At 33.8% G+C, this 23214-nt stretch overlaps 1 protein-coding gene and 1 long non-coding RNA gene across 18 annotated transcripts in view; one reads left to right on the top strand and one right to left on the bottom strand.

Moving 5' to 3' along the window:
- cadm2a (cell adhesion molecule 2a) overlaps positions 1-23214 on the top strand; it is a 755249-nt gene that overhangs the window by 142293 nt on the left and 589742 nt on the right.
- Positions 11540-16568, bottom strand: LOC147842076 (uncharacterized). Its single transcript, XR_015501161.1, has 2 exons — positions 13060-16568; positions 11540-12687 (listed from the first exon to the last, which is right to left on the bottom strand). It is a non-coding gene; the product is annotated as an uncharacterized LOC147842076 (long non-coding RNA).

Here is a 23214-nt window from a genome sequence, read left to right as displayed (position 1 = left end):
ACAAGCACTCAGTCACCACACAATTGTAAACCATGCCACTATATTCATGCCTGATCCATGAGCGCTTAGTCTATTATGGTGTTCCAGCTCATCTCCCTCAGTCCAGACACACACACAGCAGAGAGACACAGCTCACCTCATCAACGAGGAAAGATGGAAATGCGCTTCTCCGGGAATCTACTGAATTAGGCTTTCCCTCCATATTCGGGAATGGAATTGCAAAACATGCAATAAACATTGCTATTACCGAAGTAACCAAACTTGAAAAAGCAGTGTATGGCTTGAATCACAAAATTAGCTTTTAGTTCTTATTGAACAATGATGTAAACTATTCACATCAATGTTCTACATATTGACTTTAAGTGTTTAGTTATGATTGGTTTAGTACATTTATATATATATATATATATATATATATATATATATATATATATATATATATATATATATATATATATATATATATATATATATATATGAAATAAAAATAGTTTTTTTAGGAACCATGTTTATCATTCATAATCATTTCTGAGGCCATATTGCTGGAAATAGTAAGCCACTTTTATTAGTCACATAAATCATAGATATGCCCAGAATGTGTTTTTAAAAAACATGAACCAGGGATATTTCGCTTTTGTGTGGTTGGTAGAAGCACCAGAGATTCTGTAAGAGACCAATATTTTAAATTGAGATGCATGCATTATCTGAAAGATTAATTAATAAGCTTTCCATTGATGTGTAATTTGTTATGATAGGACAATATTTGGATTAGATATAACTATATAATTATCTGGAATCTATGATTCTTAAAAATAAATATTAAGAAAATCACCTTTAAAGTCTAAATGCACATTACCAAAGTTCTTTTAAGGCAAGAAATTTCACTGGGCGACCATCTTTGAAACACCTCGCTTGGTGATTGGTGATTTTTGTCTGAATGGGGAAACATCAAATTCTCCAAAGCAGTTTGCCAAGCTTACGGTTACATTAAATTTTTGGAATCACCAATAAGGTTTAAACAATAACTGTCTCAAAAGTTTTGTTTCTAAACGCCTGAATCAAACAAAATTGGCATATTTTCAGGTTGCCCGAGCTAATGTGCATAAGCACTCAAAAGGAACGAGATCACAACACCAACCTCATTTATGGCCGTTCTACACATAATTATCCTCTGAATGATGATCGTCTGATCATGTTGCTCTTCTAAAATAATCTATAACTCGGTCTTGATGGTGAATCTCCTACAGAAATGCAGCGACTCTTTGTTTACAAGTTTTGGGCATTTGAGTTTTCAAGTGCACTTGATTCATTTAACAGTACAGAAGTTTTTTTTTTTTTTTCTGGAAATATTTGTTTTATGTCTTTGAAGCAAATATTCACTGGGATTCTAGTTTGTTTGTTGGCCACAAAACTTTCATAAAATTGACCATTACACTTTTCCCTATTCAAATCTATGCGAGTGACATGTCTTGTGTATTCTATAGTCTTTGACACTACTCATAAAAAGGTTGAGTTTGATATATTTACAGTAGGACTAGGATTATGATACATGATCTATTTGTAAAATTGTAATAATTTTGACATAAAAAAAAATTATAACAATTTTGCTGTAGCTATTGCCAAGAAATAAGACTTGTTTGTGGTCCTGCATCACATATTTCTTTTTTAGTTTAGTTATATAAGGTATAGTTTAAGGTAAAGATTTAAATTGTAAGTAGGTTATGAATTCTGCAGATTTTTTTTTTTTATTTTCCGCAGAATTCTGCAGATTTCTGCAGATTTTTATCCCATCATTAATTGTTTATTTACTTGAGTAAATGTGTGTAAATCTATATTTATTGAGTTTTTTAATTAATTACAGTAATATTATTGACTAATATGAAAATGTTCATCTGATTTATGCACAATGCAGTTTGTGCAGTAATATTTTTTGTCTTTTACTAGATATATTATATGAGAGACTTGCTTTGTTTACCAAATAAAGTGCATCCAATTGGATTTGCAATTTAAAAATTAAATAAAATAAATAAAAGTTAAAAAAGGTATTACTTTTTATTTCACATATTAAGGTTTTAGTTACGATACTCCCAAAATAATTCCGCAGATATTCACAGATTTTTACCAAAATTCTCCGAAGAAATAGCAAAAAACTTCTGCAGATTCCGTCTGGCCCTGACTATAAAGTATAAAGTTTAAATGAACATGTTTACAATAAAGGCATTTGAATAACATTTAATGACAGAAGGCATATCTGAACAGTCTCTGGTTTGTAAAATGTGGTGCACAAAAATGCTTATAGCCAACATGCTGTATGATGTCATTTTGTTCACCCTCAGGGTGGCGGCGGATAGACCCTCGGCGAGAGGTCAGCGTGTGTGTCCTATATTCTCTCCCATCTCGGAGACAAATAACCACGATTATGGTAGAACACACGCTGCATACAGTTTCATAAAGGAGCCACAGTCTCCAGCGACTCAGGGCTGTTAACTAGTGGTTCAAATGAGATTCACATCCCAAGCTCCAAATGCCACATCGAATGCAGATAACCAACCAAGTGCATGTGTTTGTGTATTTATAGCTTTCCCAAAACTCGGAGCAAAATAAAGCCACAGTCTCGGGGAGTGGGAGTGAAAACATTCAGTGGCTAGAGCTGGCACGGGCACTGGGCTTCTATATTACATTAATATGTCCTTCGCTGCGTTTTTTAAGAGAGCCAGATGTGAAACAGATGGAAATATAATGAAGATCAAAGGGAGTGTGGTTGAGGGGTATGGTGTAGTGGGTGCGGGAGGGGAGCGTTTGTTTTGGAGAGAGGGGGGAGAAGGGATTCGGAGTCTCAAATGTGGCAGCGTGTGCTCTAGTGCCATACTTTATTAGTTCTAGCTGCAGTTCCACACCAGATGGGTGAAATTGACCACAACTTTCACATTTAAACAGGATATTTTTAGCTGGCGCTGTTTAGAGCAGACTTGTTCTTTTAAGTTTTCCTAGCTTTTTATTGTCACTTTCCTTTATTTTGAATAACAAAAGTTCAGTTGGGCTGTTCTTTTTCAAGGTATTGTATATAAAGTTATTAATATGGCAGCCTTAATTTTTCCTCAGCATTTTTTTCTATAACCCTTGCTACTACTTAGTTTGAAAGCATTAACTAATTTGTTGTGAGTTCTTCCCCTTTAAATTTAAGACCTGCAATTTACTTGATGTTCACGTAAGGACATACAGAAATGATGTAGTGCAGTGCATACAGCATAGGCGGTTTTAGCGTACATGCTTATTCACTAAGTTACCTCAGCACGTCAGTCACACCATGTGTGCTTGCTCAGTTGTAGCTTTATGTACAAGATAAAATATTTGACAAAGTAAGATCTTCAATGTATCTGGCTGATTATTATAGATTATTATATATAGATTATTATAGTGTACCGTAAGTGTAGTACCTGATATTGTTGTGAGGTTATTATCCTGCTTATTTGATCCTGCTTAATGAGCAGTTTAGCAATGCTAGTGTGCATCACTCATGTATACAGTTTTAAAGATATTAATATGTAAATAATATGTTATTAATATATCAATATGAAATGACGTCTGTGTTAATGATACTTATTCATTAACTATAATGAAACTTTTTTTTAACTTACTTTTTTCATTAGTTAGTAATATTTATGTGGACTGTCATCTTTACAGAGATGTTTATATATATATATATATATATATATATATATATATATATATATATATATATATATATATATATATATATATATATATATATATATATATATATATATTTATATATATATATATATATATAGATAGATAGATAGATAGATAGATAGATAGATAGATAGATAGATAGATAGATAGATAGATAGATAGATAGATAGATATATTTATATATATTATGGAGTTTGTGATATGCTGAATCATTGAATACAGTTAAACTATGTAATTATGTGTTTGCTACTCATTTCAAAAACTCAATTACACTGAAACGTGTGTATGGCCAAACCTTCTGCAATAAATGGTCAAACTCAATAAGATGACTCTGACTTTCTGACAAGAGTACTGCAGAGGTTAATGATAATTCACTAGCGTTCAGTGGGGTAAATGCCAATAAATCCTATTTTATTCCTATTAACATAAAAAATGTATATAATAAATATATTGTGAAATTATTATTATTATTTTTTGCTTGTGCAAAATGTATATATATATATATATATATATATATATATATATATATATATATATATATATATATATATATATCCGTATTGACATGAGAACATCCGAAGGTTGCACATCCAAAGGTGCTCTATTGGATGGAGATCTGGGAGGCCATTTGAGTAGTGACCTTATTTGCCATGTTCAACAATCAATTCTGAGATGATTCGCGCTTTATGACATGGTGCATTATCCTGCTGGAAGTAGCCATCAAAAGATGGGTACACTGTGGACATAAAGGGGGTGATATGGTCAGCAACAATACTCAGGTAGGCTTAGGTGTTGACACAATGCTCAATTAATACCAATGGACTCAATGTGTGCCAAGAAAATATCCCCCACACCAATACACCACAACCACCCTGAACCGTTGATACAAGGTAGGGTAGATCTATGCTTTCGATGCCAAATTGTGACCCTACAACCCAGATGTCGCAGCAGAAATCAAGACTAATCAGACCAGGCAGAGTTTTTCCAATCTTCTGTTGTCCAATTTTAATGAGCCTATATCCTCAGTACTAATTTGTATCCTCCGTTTCCTGTTCTTAGCAGGAGTGGCACCCGGTGTCTGCTGCTGTAGCCCATCCACCTCAAGGTCAGACATGTTGTGGGTTCAGAGATGCCCTTCTGAATACCTCATTTGTAACGAGTGGTTAATTGAGTTACTGTTGTCTAACCATTTTCCTATGACCTCTGGCATCAATAAGGCATTTGCGCCCAAAGAACTGCCGCTCACTGGATATTTTCTCTTTTTCTGACCTTTCTCTGTATACCCTAGACATGTTTGTGTGTGAAAATCCCAGTAGAACAACAGTTTCTGAAATGATCAGACCAGCTTCTCTGCCACCAACAACAATGCCATGTTCAAAGTCACTTAAATCACCTTTCTTCCCCATTCTGATGCTCGGTTTTAACCGCAGCAGATGGTCTTGATCATGTCTACATTATATATATGAGATGTATATATATATATATATATATATATATATATATATGAGACACAAAGAAATACAAAGATAAATACAGATGAGCAGAGTTTGATAGATAAAACAGAAAGCACAATACATATTCACTTAATGTATATTCAAGAAATATTGAAAGAAATACAGCTTTGATGAGAATAAAACATGTCAATGAAAATCATAAATGACAGTTTTTTTTTTTCTTTTGTTGTCTGTTTTTAATGATTTCATTCAGGTGTTTGTATTGATCATGTAGGTGTAGAATTCTGTACTACAAAGACAACATTCATCTGTGCTTTAAGCCTCTTAAATATCTTCGCTGTGTGAGAGATGGCCATTTCAGTTGGCTGCGTTGCATTGTGGGAGAGGCTGCCAGTGCCCTTTAGCAGATCGATAAAACCGAATCTAGTCAGGAGGAATAACCATCAGCCAGAAGGAAATCAGGAGGCAGTGCGGAAAGTCAGAGAATAAAGGCTAACAGCAGAAATAAGATTCAAACATTGCGTATTGATATCCTACACTGGCTGTTAGTTCATTGGTTGAGACCCGTTAAAGATGCTGGAACTAATTTACAAATGATCCATCAAATACCAGGACGATGGATATTGTTTCATAGTTTCCTATTTTTGAAAAAAATAAAAAGTTTCCCATCAAAATATATTTTGTTAAATGAACTCTGTGTGCTCTTTCCACCAAGAGTTTCTTTCAAGAAGTTTGCCCACATTTCCTGAACCTCGGGGGGAAAGCTATGCCTCGTGTTAATTTTCTGCTCTGGGTGCGTTTTGGCTGGAGTGACAGGCTACACGTAGCACCTTCATGGCTCAATAGAGAGAAGTGGGAATCCATCTGTAAGTGAACATTAACTTGAGCAGCATCCCACAATCCTCCAGCCATACCCGGGTCACTGCCAACAGGGACACACACTCAATGACTTTCACGATCCAGAACTTTTGGTGAAGATAGAGCTGGTACTATGTCTACATGAATCCAGATACATTTGAAAAAAGGCATTTTAGATGTGTTTTTTGGTATGTTTTTATTCACACTAGGGTTGCATTCACACTGAATTTTCATTTGCTGATTTTTTTTTTTTTTTTGATTTTTGGCCTGGTATCATGGTGGCTCAGTAGTTAGCACTGTCACCTCACAGCTAGAAGCTTGCTGGTTTGAGGCCCAATTGGGATTTCTGTATGAAGTCTGCATGCTCTACAGTGTGCTCCGGTTTCCCCCACAGTCTAAAGACAAGCAGGATAGATAAACTGAATAAAATAAATTGTCCGTAGTGTATGAGTGTGTGTGTTTGTGTGAATGAGCTGGAAGGGCATTTGCTGTGCAAAATATATGCAGGAATAGTTGGCGGTTTATTCCACTGTGTGAATCTCTGAAATAGAGACTGAGCTGAAGGAAAAATAATGAATGAATGATGAAAAATGGTGGAAAATATGTGTTCAGCACACTGGTTTGTTTTTCCTTTTAGCCATAATCATTGCATGTTGTGAACGCAGAGGTCGCTGCACTATGAATTTCAGTTCATTTTAATTGCTTATGCCTGCAAGGGACTTGTGTTACTGCACCTACCAAAGCACAAGAGAAACGGATTAAACCGTTGACTAGCTTGCGCACACATCACAGTCAAAGCTTATATCAGTTCAATATCTCACTCTGTTTATATTCTGCTTATGTATATGTGTACTTATCTATGCATGAGCCACAAATATTCACTGGAAAAGCAAAATCTACTAAAAGAAATTGTTTCAACAGGACATTTCTATGTTTTATACTTGCAACAGTGCTACTGCGTTGTCATGGCAACACCGATCAGATGAATGTATAAAATAAAATAAAATGTAAATGTCTGTGTAAATGTATGAATAAAATATGGTTATTTTTATTGGCTTGTTTTTACATTTTAACACATTTTTGGTTTTGAGCAAGTGCATTCCAAAATTTTTGGTTTTGGTTTCAGGCAATAGTTTTTATTCTGGTGCATTGCTAGTGTAGTTCTCTTAGTTCGTTTGGTCCATACTAAGAAAGAAGAAAAAAAAAAAAAAGATTTAGTCCTGGTTTACTTTCTGTTCACACTGCTGTTTTTAGGCCTGTGCCTAAAAATGTATTTTGCATTTAATTCCTTTAGAATGGTTCTCTGTCCATTTGTTGGTATGCAACAAGGTTCAAATGGCAGCATTCAACATTAAATGTAACATTTAACATTGAACTGTGGATGCTACCAAACTAGGGTTGGACGATGTCGACCAATGTGAAAGATAGCGATGGACGATGGCATTGTCGTCGTATGCGCTTGTGATTTAATTATTTAATGAATAATGAATAATTAATTAATGCATAATGAATTTGTAGCCTATTTCAACTACCTGATCCGCATGGTCTTTGTTTACAGATAACCAAATCATAAATAAATAAAGACAAGTTACACACATTATCACCTGTCAATCACTTTTTCCCACAGGACTCTGGCATGAATAGGCAGAGTGATCTGTGTCGTTAAATGGCATCAACAAACTTGGTACATGCATAAAAGTAAAAGATTGAAACAGTGTACTCATGCTGTGACACGTTACCTGATAGATCCAAAAGATCGAAGAGTCGATAAACTGTCCGACATGCACTGCTCTGTGGGGTGACTGCTGGAGCTCAGAGGCAGATGCTTGCATAGCCTACATAGCAGTGCATTACAGAATGTGTGTGTGTGTGTGTGGTCACGTGATGTGTGTTTTCATCGGTATAGTGTGGAAGAAGGGTTTTTCAGAAATGCTAGATGAAACGCCAGTGTGGACATGGATCGTTTTCGTTGTAAAATGCCATGTTTAATCTAAGACGTATTAGTGTAAACAGGGCCTATCTTTTTTTTTCGCCAGCTGGTTGTTTCTGTGATGGGGGCGGGGCGGAGGATTGCGATGCCGGCTCAGCATCGTGATGTCTATCGGCCATCGGCGATGGACGATGGCATCGTCTATCGACCCAACCCTATACCAAACAAACTGCTCTAAGTATTTCAGAAAATTGTGATCTAATGGGAATGTTATGTATTATCATCTCTAGGGTTTATACAGAATTGTCACAATTGACATCTGATTTGAGCTTATGAAAATAAAAAGCATTACTCTATCATGAAGTTACAACCTTAATCTTCAGAAGAGCATCTCTGAACAAACAGCACACAAACCTTGAAACAAATGAGTTACAGCAGCAGAACAGAAAGCTGAATCCACAATTCACACTGGTTAAACAAACTGAATATTAAAAGAATTGGACCAGGTTGCTTTGTGTAAAGGATCTATTCTGTTCAGAATCTGTGGAACATGATTAGTTATTTTGCAATCTTAAGTGGATAGGACCAGAATGTAGCATAAACAACATGAAAGCATAAATATATCCTGTCTTGTAGAACAAACATGTTTTCCAAAACTTAGAGAAAGAGTTTTTAAATGCATACAGATTAGTCTAGACGTAGTCTGGGTTAAAAGACAAATGAATGGTTATAATGCATAATCAACTAATTACGGCCTTTTGACTCTTCATCACACACATTATGGCTTGATTGAAATTGGATAAATATTTAAAATATGAAATGTCTTTGACTGCGCTAAAGCATAATGGGATTTTTTTTTTTTCCATTCCGGTGAGGATGTGAGGGAATTGATGGATCTAATGAGTTAACAAGCAGACAGAGAGAGTTGTTAATGCTAATCAGACGGATGAAGGGTTTGATTAGCCTTCATTAGTGGTCCGGGGTGGTGATAAACACAGTCTCTTGAGAAAACCAGCAGATGGAGGTCGAAGTTCGATTTGATGAGGGCAAGATTTGGTGTGTTTTGCTGGCTTGTGACCTATAAGCTACTTGGGTGTTTTTGAAGCATTACTGATAGAAAAGGTGACCAAAAACCTTATGTGAGTGCCAGTGTGCAAACTTTGAAGAGAGAAAGGGGAAAAAATCATTCTAGCCTGCCGATGGTTTGCTAAGAGGAAAACCTTGTCCACTTGTGTCCTTGTATTCCTTTAAAACTCAAGGATTGTCACTGCACAAGGATGACGGCAAACACTCAACACCATTCTGCCATTTACTACAGTTCATCAGATGCTTTTTAAAGGGTGAGTTTGGGACACGAATGTCTGGTTTGCGTGTTAGTAAGAGGGCAGAGAGAAGTTTTGAAGTGAGTCAGTGAATTGGTGCTGTCTTTCTTGCTTGCTGGAGGCTGTAAATCTAGTTAACCCTTTCTACATTTTTCTTAAAGTGTATATTTACATCTGTTCATTAAGCAGATACCTTGTCTTATGGGAGGACTTACGGGTTTCACTATGAGAGTATCACAGTTTTTACCATGTTTGCTTACTAAGATTTTATTCTAAAATAATTTAAGAAAATGTGGTTATTGAATATTTTGTAGGAAAGTGTTTGGTGCATATGAAGAGGAAAAGGTGGGTCTTCATCAGATATGTTTTTCAAGGCCACTTGTGTAAAGCACATTCAGAAATGGCCAATGTTTTCCTAAAAAATGCAAAGTATTTATAGTAAAATTTTTGGTGTAAATAAATAAAAAGAGAGTGCTATTGTTTCGACAATTAAATGATACATTATAATGAAACCAATGTATCTTCAGATGTTTTTTTTTTTCTTTTTTTGTTTTTGTGTCAGAGACTCAGCTGTTCACATAGTTTGGCAAGTCATTCCATCAGAATGTTTGGTGCTCCTTTTTAATGGTACACACACACACACACACACACACACACACACACACACACACACACACACACACACACAGACAAACACACACACATATATATATATATATATATATATATATATATATATATATATATATATATATGCGTGTGTGTGTGTGTCTGTCTGTGTGTGTGTGTGTGCGTGTGTGTGTGTGTGTGTGTGTGTGTGTGTGTGTGTGTATGTATATATATATATATATATATATATATATATATATATATATATATATATATATATGTGTGTGTGTGTGTGTGTGTGTGTGTGTGTGTGTGTGTATATATATGTGTGTGTGTGTGTGTGTGTGTGTGTGTGTGTGTGTGTGTGTGTGTGTGTGTGTGTGTGTGTGTGTGTGTGTGTGTGTATATATATATATTCATTCATTAATTTTCTTGTCAGCTTAGTCCCTTTATTAAATCTGGGGTCGCCACAGTGGAATGAACCACCAACTTATCCAGCAAGTTTTTACGCAGAGGATGCCCTTCCAGCCACAACCCATCTCTGGGAAAAATCCACACACACATTCACACACACACTCATACACTACGGACAATTTAGCCTACCCAATTCACCTGTACTGCATGTCTTTGGACTGTGGGCATACATATACATACATACACACACACATTTTTGTTTGGTCACTTATTCTTTTAAACATTTTTAAGGCTGTGTTGGAATGAACATTTATTTTTACTTTCTGTAAATATATGTTATTTTGAATGATAATGCAGCCTTTTTTTTATACATATTTTTATTGTCATTGCATTTAATGTGGTTTGTATTACCTGTATGAAGTCACTATTGTAAATTTAATTTGATGCAGGCACCAATTTGGGACACGTTGTCTTTGACCCATATATTTCAAACATTTATCATAGCGTACTGCATTTTATTTTTTATTCTTTACATTCTGTGCTTGAAAAGGGTTCATGATGTGTTAACACAACTCTGCCACCATTATTTTACAAATATGTATCTATTATTGTAGGCATATCTTCACGTATTTCGCAAGTGAGACTTAAAGTGAATCGCACAGGAAGCAGATACTGTATGTACATATGTGAAGCTTATCTCCAATTTCTTAAAAGCACATAGCCAAAGGCAATTGTTGAGACTTATGAATCCTGCAAAAAAAGTGGGTAAATAAAATATGAAAAAAGGTGTAAGTAAATCTCATTCACAGCAATTGTATGAAATCCAGCAAACAGCAGAATTGTATGTACAATTGTATGCACACAATAATTAATTAGCAAATTCTGCACTTTTACATAACTAAGAGTTAAATGTGTTATGGCTTATTTGAGCAAAGTCATTGTTATCTCACACAATTAATTTATTTATATATATATATATATATATATATATATATATATATATATATATATATATATATATATATATATATATATATATATATATTTTTTTTTTTTTTTATTTTTTTTTTTTTTTAAGGGGATATATGTGTCTTTTCATGAGAATAATATATTTGTCTGTTAGGTTATTACTCCACAGGTAATATATCAGCTTGTCAAGTTTGTTCCATTTGTGCATGAGCAAAAATTCTGATTAATAAATGCAAACTAGGGGCTGCTTTCCAGAAGAGGACAGGGCCTTTTACTCTAGAAGCAACAAAACAAGAGGATATCAAGCAGACAAAATATCATAAATGACCAATAGTGGTTTAAAACCTTGCATTATCAAACTGGAGTCAAACAGTGATGAAGAGAAAGAGCTTACATTTTTCTAGACTGAAGCAGTATGTTTCTGAAGAGCTGGTGGATTTCATATTTCATTCTAACATTGCTATTTTATTAAAATGACTAAGCTCAAAAGAGTTCTGAAAATGTGTACCTTGAATTGCCATCATGGCTGAATTGATCACATGCATTTCAGTGTCTACTACTTTCTACTGTGCCTTTGAATATGCAGGCCTCGGTTGCCTAGCAACTTTATGCTAAGATTAAACATACCTTTACATAAGACAAATCTTTTTAAAAAATAAATTTAAACTGCTGTGAAAACCTACTGATAAAGTGAGATACCTACCTTCAGTGTGGTCTAGGAACTCAATTGCAATTTTCTAGTAACTAGTAGTAGTCGTACACAATTATAGCCTATATTACGAAACAAAAAGATCATCATTTTTGAGTAATGACTTATATAAAATATGATGACAGGCATTGAAAGATTGATTCTAATATCTCAATAGAGGCTTGGAATTTAAAATTTAAATCAAAATTTAAATCAATTTAAATCAAAACTAACCATATGAGTTTGTTAGCTCACATTGATAGTTTTGTGGTCACCAATTCATTAGTGCATATCATTAGCGAAAAAAAAAAAAATTAAATCTGAAATCTCAAAATGCACTTCCTGTATTTTTTTGTATTTTTTTCATTTATATTGTCAGATATCTTAGAAGTTGACAGGGTTAACCACACTGCTCCAGAATGAAATGCCTCTGTAGAAATCCCACAGTAGCAAAAACAAGCCACACCCACTGTTTTCTCATTTAATATTCCTTTTTACTAGGAACTGTGTCACAATCAGTGGTGTAAAGTAATAAATTACAAAATACTAAAATGACTGTAATTGAGTAGTTTTTCTTAGAAATTGTAATTTACTAAGTAGTTTTAAAAATGTGTACTTTTACTTTGCCTTGAGGACATTTTAAGTGCAGTATCAGACTTTTACTCCATTATTTTCCTTCAAACGCCTTATTTCTTGTCTATGGGGATTGGCTGAGTAGTCTCGTGATTCCTGTCCAATCAAGATGATGTCCAATAACTTTACATGCAATGACCCGAGACTGTTTAGATCATGTCACTGCATGTCACTGATGAGAAAATGACGGATGCTTATTGTATGATGACCGAAATGGCCCTAAACACCCAGCGGGCACAAGACGTCAACATGAAATCAGATTGACATTTGGCATTGTGCCCCAATGTCATGGGGACGTTAAATTTGATTGGAAATGAAAATCGGTTGATATCAGAACCCAGCGTCAGGCTGAACAATGTCTACAATGTCCAATCAAGCAAGTAACAAAGTCTAATGATGTTACAGCTTGACGTTGTGTGGATGTTACCGATATGACATCTATCAGATGTTGGATTTTAATTACCACACCATATGACGTTGGTTTAAGATGTTGGCTCGACGTTGGATTTTGGTTATTTTCCTATGCAGCTTAAATCCTTTGGCACTGGCTAAACTTTGAAATATTGGTCACCTGACATCACAACCTAAATCTAACCTAATATTACTGTCTTAAGATGTGTGCCTGCTGGGAAATAACTAAATGCACTACAGATTGTTATGTTTACACACATCCACAATTCACATGTAAATAGATCAGCTTTTTACAGCGTAATGCTCACTACTAACCACTCTTAAGTACTTTTGAACGGGCTACTTTTTTCTCATACTTTAAGTAATATTTGCAACATACTTTTACTCTACTTGCACTACATTTTTAGGCGAGCAATGGTACAACGACAATGACAAAAAATGTATTTTTGTGAATAGTCTGAATGACCACTATGGCCATTCTAGTAGAATTCTGGTAGTTTCAAATGAGGGGTTTCCAAAACAAAGTTACTGGCTTGTCCTTTTTCACATTGCAAGGGTTGCTAGGTGCACTGGGGATGCAATTATAGCACTTACATACAAAAAAAGTCTAATTTCTCAGGACTTGTCCCCTTTAAAAGACTCGCAAATTCATTCAAATTACGTTCATGTCTGGCTGAAAACAGCACAGGAATAACCGATGCAATTCATGCTTTGTGAACTGTGTGATTGTGAGGAAAGGGAGGAAAGAGAGAGTCAGAATTAGAGGAATAAGAATAGAGCAGGGCTGGAGGAAAATGGGATCATTCTTTTAATGCGTTGTCAGCCCAGGCTTGTGTCCTGACAGACCCCTGACTGGGCGAGCAAGAGCGAGAGCCCCTGTTAAAAATAACTTCCTCCGTCTCAGTTTCTTTCCCCTCTGTGTCTGCTCCTTCATCCCAGCTAACGCTCAAGCGGATCTGAAAGCAAAGAGGCAAGAGAGGAGGAGATTGGCACACATTGGCACACTGCTTTTGAATATGGTTCCTTCCGCAATTCCTTGTGCTGTACAAATATCTGTTATTATTTGTGGATAATGTTCAAAGGGTGAGCTGCTGAGAACTACTTGGTGCTGTGCGAAATATTGTAATTAAATATTTTGCAATATATTTGTAATGATTTAATGTATGATAAATACATAGGAAACGCCTAACTTTATTTCACAATTCATGCTATTAACTACTAGCTTATTACCTGCCTATTAGAACAATATTAACTGTTCTTTGGTAGTTGTTAAAGTGTGATATTATTATGCATCCTTAATTCTACTCAAAACTTAAACCCAACTTCTACCTTACTAACTATGTACTAATAAACAACTTTATAGTATTTTATTAAGCTAGTAGTGTTAGTTAATGGTTATACAGTGAATTGTGAACTAAACAAGTGTCACCAATATATGGTATTGTAGTAGATTATAAAACTTGAGGGAACTTTTTGTATGTTTATGCTTTTGTTGATATTTAAAAAAAGGCCCTATCATAGACATGGCACACAGGGGACATATGCATCATCATATGGGGCACAATAACAGGAGGTGTGTTTGGAAATAACTCTTTGTTATTATTGTTCATTTATTTATTTGCTGGATGTTAGAACTGAATTTAGAAACAGTTTTGAAACAAAACTTTGCACTTTACAAACAAAGTTAAATTTGTAGATAATGAGTGTCTTCAGCGAAGTGTGTACAAAAGTGCTTCCTTATCCATAAAAGTAAAGGAGTAAAGTAAAGAGTAAAAGTAAAATAAAGCGAAAGTAAAGAGTCTGAATAGAGGAAGCTCATTCTTTATCACCGCACTGCAGATGGTCTGTTTAACTGTTTTCTTGCTAGTAAAGCATTCGGTTTTTCCTCTTACTAAGTCTGCCATGTAAATTGTGAATGCGCCAATGGCGTGACACAACTGACTTTTAAAGGAAATGGGAGTAAGTCTCTGATTGGTTTAATGAACGGTATGCTCAAAACTCACCCATAACCCATTAAGAGAATAAGCACAACCCTGTTAGTTCATGTGTCGTGTCACAAACAGAATTTTCCATTTTAGAATTTGCGCCTAGATCATTAAAATAGAGCCCTTATTCTTTTCAAATTTACTTATGAGAGGGGAAAAAATCACATCACGCTTCCAAAACTGTATTACACATTTTAGGGAATGATCATAATAAGTAATAAGTGTTGCTTGAAGTCTAAATTAACGTATTAGAATGAATGAAGATGCGTAATGGTTTTACCAGAAAGACCAGGAAGATAAATATGATATTGAATCACATTTATTTGAAGAGTATCACTTGACAAAAGTATCATTTACCAATCATATGTTTTCTTTGTCGGAGGCCCCATTCGTAGTTTGAATTGGAAGCTTGTTGAGCCAGCTATGACCGCCGAGGAGGAAGGCAGGGGCAGAACCTACACTCTGGACAGGGCCAACTTGGTGGTGGTGGTAGGGAGGATGCTGCGTCAGTATCTGCAACCTAATGAATGGACAGCTTCTATATTTCTTGTGTCTCATGACTATTGGTTGGTACTGATTGTGAGGAGTAACGTGACATTAGGTTGCAGGACTATTGATGTAATCTAAAACTTGTGAAAAAATTATGCCAAGGTATCCATAATCCTGGACCAGGTCATTTCCGGCTTTGACACACGGTGGTCATGGAAAAGCAGAGAGCATGGGACTGTGACATGTGAGTCTTCGCATTGATCCCATGGGCCAGCCTGAACATTCGCCAATAACCTACTCAAACCTGCAGTTCTCCACGATGGATGTCCAGTGTTCTCCAGCCTCCGGTGCCTAGACTGCAGCTCTGCTCAGGAAGTTTGGCCAAAGAAGATATGGACGTGCCCAACTGAGCCTGTTTTCTCTCAAGGTTTTTTTTTTTTTTTTTTTCACTCTCGTCAATTGGGGAAGTTCGTTCCTTACCAGTGTTGCCACTGGCTTGCTTGGTTTGGGACTTCAGGAGCTGCGCATTGTTAGATTTGCTCTTCAGTGTTTGGACTCTTAGCAGTGAAAATTAAACCACACTGAACTGAATTAAACTGAATTTGAACTCAAAAAACTGGACTGACACAGTTTCAATTTACTAGAACTTCTATGTTCAGCTGCTTTGACACAATCTACATTGTAAAAGCGCAATAGAAATAAACATGATTAGGTCTTCCTGGTAGAACTAACGCTAAAAGCTATATTTCTGAAAATTTTGTTTTAAATGAGAGGGATAAATTATATTTTAATAAATATTCCACATAAATTATGTCTGTATTATTGATCAAATAGTTCACTGGAAAGCAAAATTGGCATTCAAAAAAGGAAATAATCACAAATTCCAAAATTGTACTGGAAGTTTGTGTATACTGTATATATTTATATACTATATAACCTTGGTTTGAAGATGCTACACAGTGCCCTTAACATTTTAAATGCAATATATCGATTTGCCCATAGAGTGTTCATTTCTCCTTCAAAGCAATATATAAAAAAGTTAACCATAAAATGAAATAAAAGAGGGCCAATGACAAAGTGAAAGCATGAGAGAACAAAAAGGCAAAAGAAAAATAAACCCTTTGACAAATCCAATTTCAAAGGGCCAGGCAGACGGCATCTGGACAAAGCCAGATTAGTATTAGTTATATCATCCGCGGCACCAGATCCATCAAGTCCAGCGGTGGAAGTGAGAAGAGGCCAGCCAATTCCCTGCTTTCCTCGGCCCCTCTCGCTCTGCTTGTCATCATTTCGGGCATTTTCACACTGCCTTTCTCAGCCTGAAGCCACCCGGGGCTTGAAAAGACGAACGTTTTCATGTTGAAAATTTCAACCCCAGTCAACCTTGCGTTCTGAGTAGGAAATGTAAGGGTATGTTGGCCTGAGCTGAACCTGAGAAGTGCAAGAGTCCACAGAGTCATGTTTTTTTTCTAATGATGAATGTGTTTGATTAAAATATCCACTGACCCCTCTTGGGTAAAGTTGGTTGTAGTATAGTGTATATGCAGCGTAAATAATGAAACCAACTCAGCACTTCAAAAACACTCACTTCCAGGAGGAATAAATAAATAGATTTTTTTTTGTTGTTGTTGTTTTTGAATGCAGTTGTGCTTGGAAATGTATTAATCACTTGCTTAGTGTTTTGATGTGTTTAAAATTATGGCCACTTATTTGCTCTTTTAAGGAACCTATGGGTGATGTCACGGATATTACATCTGTATCAAGGATGCCCATAGTAGGGCTCGCAGGCCAAAGTTGGCCCGTGGTGACCTTTGATTTGGCCCACCGTCTTATTTAAATTAGAGAGATTGATCAATGGGAAGGAATTTTTTTTTTTTTTTTTTGCCTTTCTCTCAATATTTTATATTCTATATTACTCTATTACTCCATATTAATATATTGTGTTATATATGCGTTTGTTTATATATTTACTGTAATAAGTTCATTATAAAATTTAAAAAATGATGTGTATAAGTTAATATGATTAAAGCAATGTTTTCTAGGTTTTTTATATATTAGGATATACATTTAAGGCAAATTTGATGTAATATGGTTTGTATATTTAGCTTCAGCTCACAGCCCTCAATCAAGTTTGGCTTTTGGCCCTTTCTAAGAAAAGGTTTGAGCACCCCTGATCTATATATATATATATATATATATATATATATATATATATATATATATATATATATATATATATATATATATATATATATATTTTTTTTTTTTTTTTTTTTTAATCTAGGGGCATAACACATTTTGAAGACAATTTTAGTGTTTTAAATAAAAAAATATATAAATTATTGGATACAACATCAACAGAACAGTGATTTTGATAAAGGTTTCTAAGGTATTGTTTTAATAATAATAATAATAATAATAATAATAATAATAATAATTTGGATTATGCCATTTTTTATCTTTAATTATATTTATTCATCATTTATTCATTTACATTTTTACATTTTTATCTTCACCATTTAATGGTTTGACTTTTTCATTTTGTTTATTTCAACAAAAATATTTTTTTTGAAATTCTAAAAAAACAAAAAGAAAACTGCAATATATATAAATAGACAGTGTACGATGCGATATGCAAGATTATGCCAGACTATATATATATTTTTTTACTTTTACATAATGCATATATATTTTTAAAGGTGTTGTTTTAAGATGAGCATGAATGTATTCACAGAACTACGGTAATTGTATGTATAGTTCTATGATGTTTTCATCGTTTCACTTTCTATGTTCGGTGGATTTTCCAAGTGGTGCTCGCTGCAGAGCCATTTGAGGAGAGCTGAGCTCCAGCGAGGGGGAGCTTAAGCTTGAGCTCCACCTTTTTTGCACTTCTTCTACGAGTGATGTCACTGGGGGTAGGGTTAGGGGTGGGGTTGGTGTACGCATTAAAACAGCTTACAGGAGGAGGAGCGACAGCTCATGCTCCCCCTCGCTGGAGCTCAGCTCTCCTCAAATGGCTCTGCAGCGAGCACCCTCTCGTGTCCCCAAGCTGTTCTTCTCCACAATGGGGTAATCAACCCTGTCATCCCGCTGACCAATCACCATCCGTCACAAACTACACCCGTTCAACAATGAATCAACACCTCACACAACAAAACACCAGGCCACACACGTCACACACCATCGCTGAACTGAGCTCTATCAGATTACTGAAGCGTGAGTGTCAAGAAATATAAAAGATTAGCTCTCCATTCTCTGATCTCAAGAGCCAGTTTTTTTGGCCACAGCATCTGTTTTCAAGTATCTCAAGGTCAGAGAACTGATGCTAAAATGCCAGTCTGAAGTGAACAGAACTAGCGTCTGAACTGATACATGGATAAACAGACAAAAGTGCTTTAAATGTTCGAAATGTTATCAAAATATCTAGGGATACAGTGTCAAAAGCAGACTGTATTATTTGGTCTGTGGTTTGGTCAAATGAAACATCATAGTGATTTTAGATTTGAATGAGATATTATTATATATTATATTAACCTGGAAAAAAGAATGACCAAATTGGTTGAACATAAATATATTACATTTATTTTATAATATATACATATTATTTTTTAGGAAACAATAGTCCCGCTCAAATCGTTTATTTATCCATTTTATTTTTTTATTTTATTTTATTTATTTTTATTTTATTTTATTGCTTTCTTTTTGACCACTAAAAAACATTTATTAACTTTAAATTTGTGTCACTCACTCACTTAATCAATCAATCAATCAATCAATCAATCAATCAATCAATCAATCAATCAATCAATCAATACTGTATCCTGCAAGTCAATACTGCAAGTACTATCTAATATAAATAACTAAGTAAATAAATAAATAAATGAATAAATTACATTTATTTTTAGGTAATTGACAATATGCAAACTTAAATCTTATTTTATTGTTTTTTTTTGTTTTGTTTAATTTTATTTTATTGTATCAATGTAAATATTTTATTAAATTAATTTGTCAATTAATAAAAAATAATTTATTAACCTCAATTTTGTGTTAATCAAACGGTCTATCCATTAATCAATACTGCAGTCCTATCAAACTGAATAAATAGATAGATAAATAAATAAATAAATAAATAGATAAATGAATGAATGAATGAATGAATGAATGAATGAATGGATGAATGAATGGATGAATGAATAAATGAATCAGTTGAACACAATTTTACATGTATTTTTAGGTAACTGCCAATATTCCCCCTTAAATCTAATTGTATTTTATTTTATTTATATATATATATATATATATATATATATATATATATATATATATATATATATATATATATATATATATATATATTCTTATTTAATTTAATTTAAATAGTTTATTAAATTTAAAGTTTGTCATTTGAAAAAAAAAATATTAGCTTCAATTGTGTGTGTCAATCAATAAATCAAGAAATACTGCAGAAATAACTAACTAACTAACTAACTAACTAACTAAATAAATAAATAAATAAATAAATAAATAAATAAATAAATAAATAAATAAATAAATAAATGCCAAATTGGTTGAACAAAAATATATTACATTTATTTGTAGGAAACTGACAATATTCACCCTCAAATTGTGTTTGTTAATTTATTTATTTTAATTTATTGTTTTTTTTATTTTATTTAAAATGTGAATTAAATAAAATTAAATTTGTCCATTTAAAAAATGAATTTATTACCAAAATTTTGTGTTAATCAATCCTTCAATTAATCAATCAATACTGCAGTCCTATCAAACTAAATGAATAAATAAATAAATAAATAAATATTTAAAAAAGTTACACATATTTAAGAAACTAATCCACAGAAATAAAAAGAAACTGGTTTACATCATACAGTTCAAGAAACATAAAAAAAAAAACACAACGACCACAAGTGTCTGCAATGGACAAAGAGGTGTGGGACGCGGCAGGGCAGAAAAAGACAATCTGTTCCAGGCGGAGAGTGTGAATAACCATCTTCCAGTGGTGTAACTGCATTGTCACTCAGAGCGAGCAGCACAAATGCATGTTAGCTGCCATAGACAGACAGCAGACATGCTAACAGAGCAACTCCTGCTCCACTGTCTTCATGCCTTATTTTCACACACTCTGGCCTTTGACTCAGAGACACGTGCTGAAAAAAAAAATAGAGAAACACGGATGCACAGTGAGTCCATCCATCACTGCTGCTGGAAGATTTGATGGTGTGGTGTGGAGTGAGACTAGTGTAATGCATACCCTAGTGGTACATTAACATTTTTGCTGTATGTGGTTGTCAGAGTGGAACCAGGACACACAGGAGTTTATGATAAGTGTTTGCCATTTCCAAAATATTTTTGCAAGGTATATACAAAATAATTCTGACATAGTTTTTGTTATTACAGTATAATAAATATGTTTCAGTCTAGATTTTTGTGAAAATACGTTGCTTTGAGTACAATTTGTTACTTATTTCAAATGAAAAGTCCACTAGAGGGTGCTGTGTATCATTTTGAGAATCTGCAATATGCTATCTGCAATATCATGCAATATGCAATAGTGACAACGCAAGATATGCAATGTTGAGTCTGAATTATGGTTGTCTAGAAGCTACAGAATTGTATTTTATCACTGTGTTTGTATGAAATTTGTGATTTCTGCAAAAAAATTAAAAATCCAATATATATATATATATATATATATATATATATATATATATATATATATATATATATATATATATATATATATATATTTATTTATTTATTTTTTTATTTTTTTTTTGTCTTCAAAGCGAAAACATAATTATTTCACTTACCCCACTGGCAGATCATTTGCTTGTTTTAAAGAAAAGGCCTTAATGTACACTTATTTCCTCTGAAGGTGAAAACTAAAACAATTTTTACTTGCTCTAAAAATGTTCTGATATTTGGAATAGAAACAAAGCAAATTAAGAAAAGCAGTTTTTACATTGCGATTATTCAATTTTTGTACATGAATATTGTCAGACTCCTATAAAAAATGTCAAAAAGAGCTATTTAAACTATCTTGAGACACCATATTCATATCACGATATCACAAAAAATTAAATATTACAATATCAGATTTTTCCAATATCGTGCAGCTCTACTTGCTGTATAGATTATCGAGTGAAACACCGACCTAAATCCAACTGATTGTGTTTTCCAAAACAACCGTGCAAGAAAATTACACTGCCTCCACAGAGTTTTACCTTGATTTAATCTCTTTTGTGGAACTGTGCCTAAAGCCAGACTGAAACCTTAGCTCTCTGCATGACAAGTTAAACACTGTACAACAGAGGTGTCTAAATTCGGTTCTGGAGGGCTGGTGTCCTGCAAAGTTTAGTTTCAAGTTCAAGAACAGACCAACGTGGGTAGCTAAACAAGCTCTTACTTTCTAGAAAAATCCATGCAGGTATGTTGAGGCAAGCTGGGGCTAAAATCTGCAGGACACCTGCCCACCCCTGCTGTACAACGTAGTACATGACAGCGACAGAAAAATTGTTTATATGGACATAGACAGATGAGGCAAACATTCAATACTTGCAGATTACAACATGCGGATTTAAATGTACTGTCTCGAATTGGCATTCTTTGTTCATTTTTTTTTTTCATTTCACATTTGTTTTACATGTATTAGATGAAGTTTTAACTCTTTTTTGAAATGTTTGAGTACTTTTATTAATTAGATAGCATTTTCTAACGTGTGCTGTACATTTTGCACTTTTATTTTGTATCCTTGTGGAATTTTGTTAGTTTTGGGGACATTTGGCATTTCATTTATTCTCTACCTTTATTTTTGGCCAATTTCAATGCATTTTGGTACCCTTTAATTTTTGTCCCTTAAAAATCCTAACCCTGGTATATAATTTTTTGTTTTAATAAGTCTGATTTCATGGATGCATTCTATTTTTTCTACATTATTAAGGTTAAGATAAATGCAGTTTAGAAAAAAATAAAAAATTTGCATTGTTTATGATTTTCTTTTTTAAATAGACTGCAAAAATGATTTTCTTACCTAGATTTTTTTGTCTCGTTTCTTGTCCAAATATCTAAAAATGTTTAAATCAAGAAGCATTGTTTAGAAAAGAAAAACATACTGTCTTGTTTTAAGAAATAAAGTAAAAATTAAATAAGTTTTTCCTTTAAAACTAACAAAATAATCTGCCAATGGGGTAAGACAAATAATATTATGTCAAAAGGAAAAACAAGATTATTTTGCTTTGGTAGATTATTTAGCTTCTTTTAAGGAAAAACTCACTTAAAATTGACATTTTATTTCTTAAAACGAGACAATATGTTTTGTTTATCTAGAAAATGCTTCTTAATTTAAGAATGTTTAGATATTTACACTAGAAACAAGACAAAAAATCGAATTAAGAAAAGCACGGAGTGAATTTAACAATTACAACTGTAGTAACATTGTCCCTTTTCTTGAATGATGTTGGCAGTTTTGCAGTATAATTAAATGTCCACATTTTATTCACACAACATACTTAACATTATAGTGCATTGCATTGTGAGATTCATCTAAGACTCGTGTGAAATACCAAATGTACACTTACCACCCAGAAACACTGCTCTGCTTTTCTGAGCAGCTAGAATTACAGGTGTCCTGACAGCGCCAACTCCAAATTCTTCTGTGTCAATCTTAATAGCATACTATTGCATTTATGAATGCAGTGGGTTTGTTTTGGAGTGTCTTGAG

Source organism: Danio rerio, chromosome 10, assembly GCF_052040795.2.
Source record: "Danio rerio strain M-AB ecotype USA chromosome 10, GRCz13ab, whole genome shotgun sequence".
In the NCBI taxonomy this organism is placed as follows: Eukaryota; Metazoa; Chordata; class Actinopteri; order Cypriniformes; family Danionidae; genus Danio; species Danio rerio.
The sequence above is the reverse complement of the archived record's forward strand: the minus strand, read 5'-3'. Positions and strand labels throughout refer to the sequence as shown.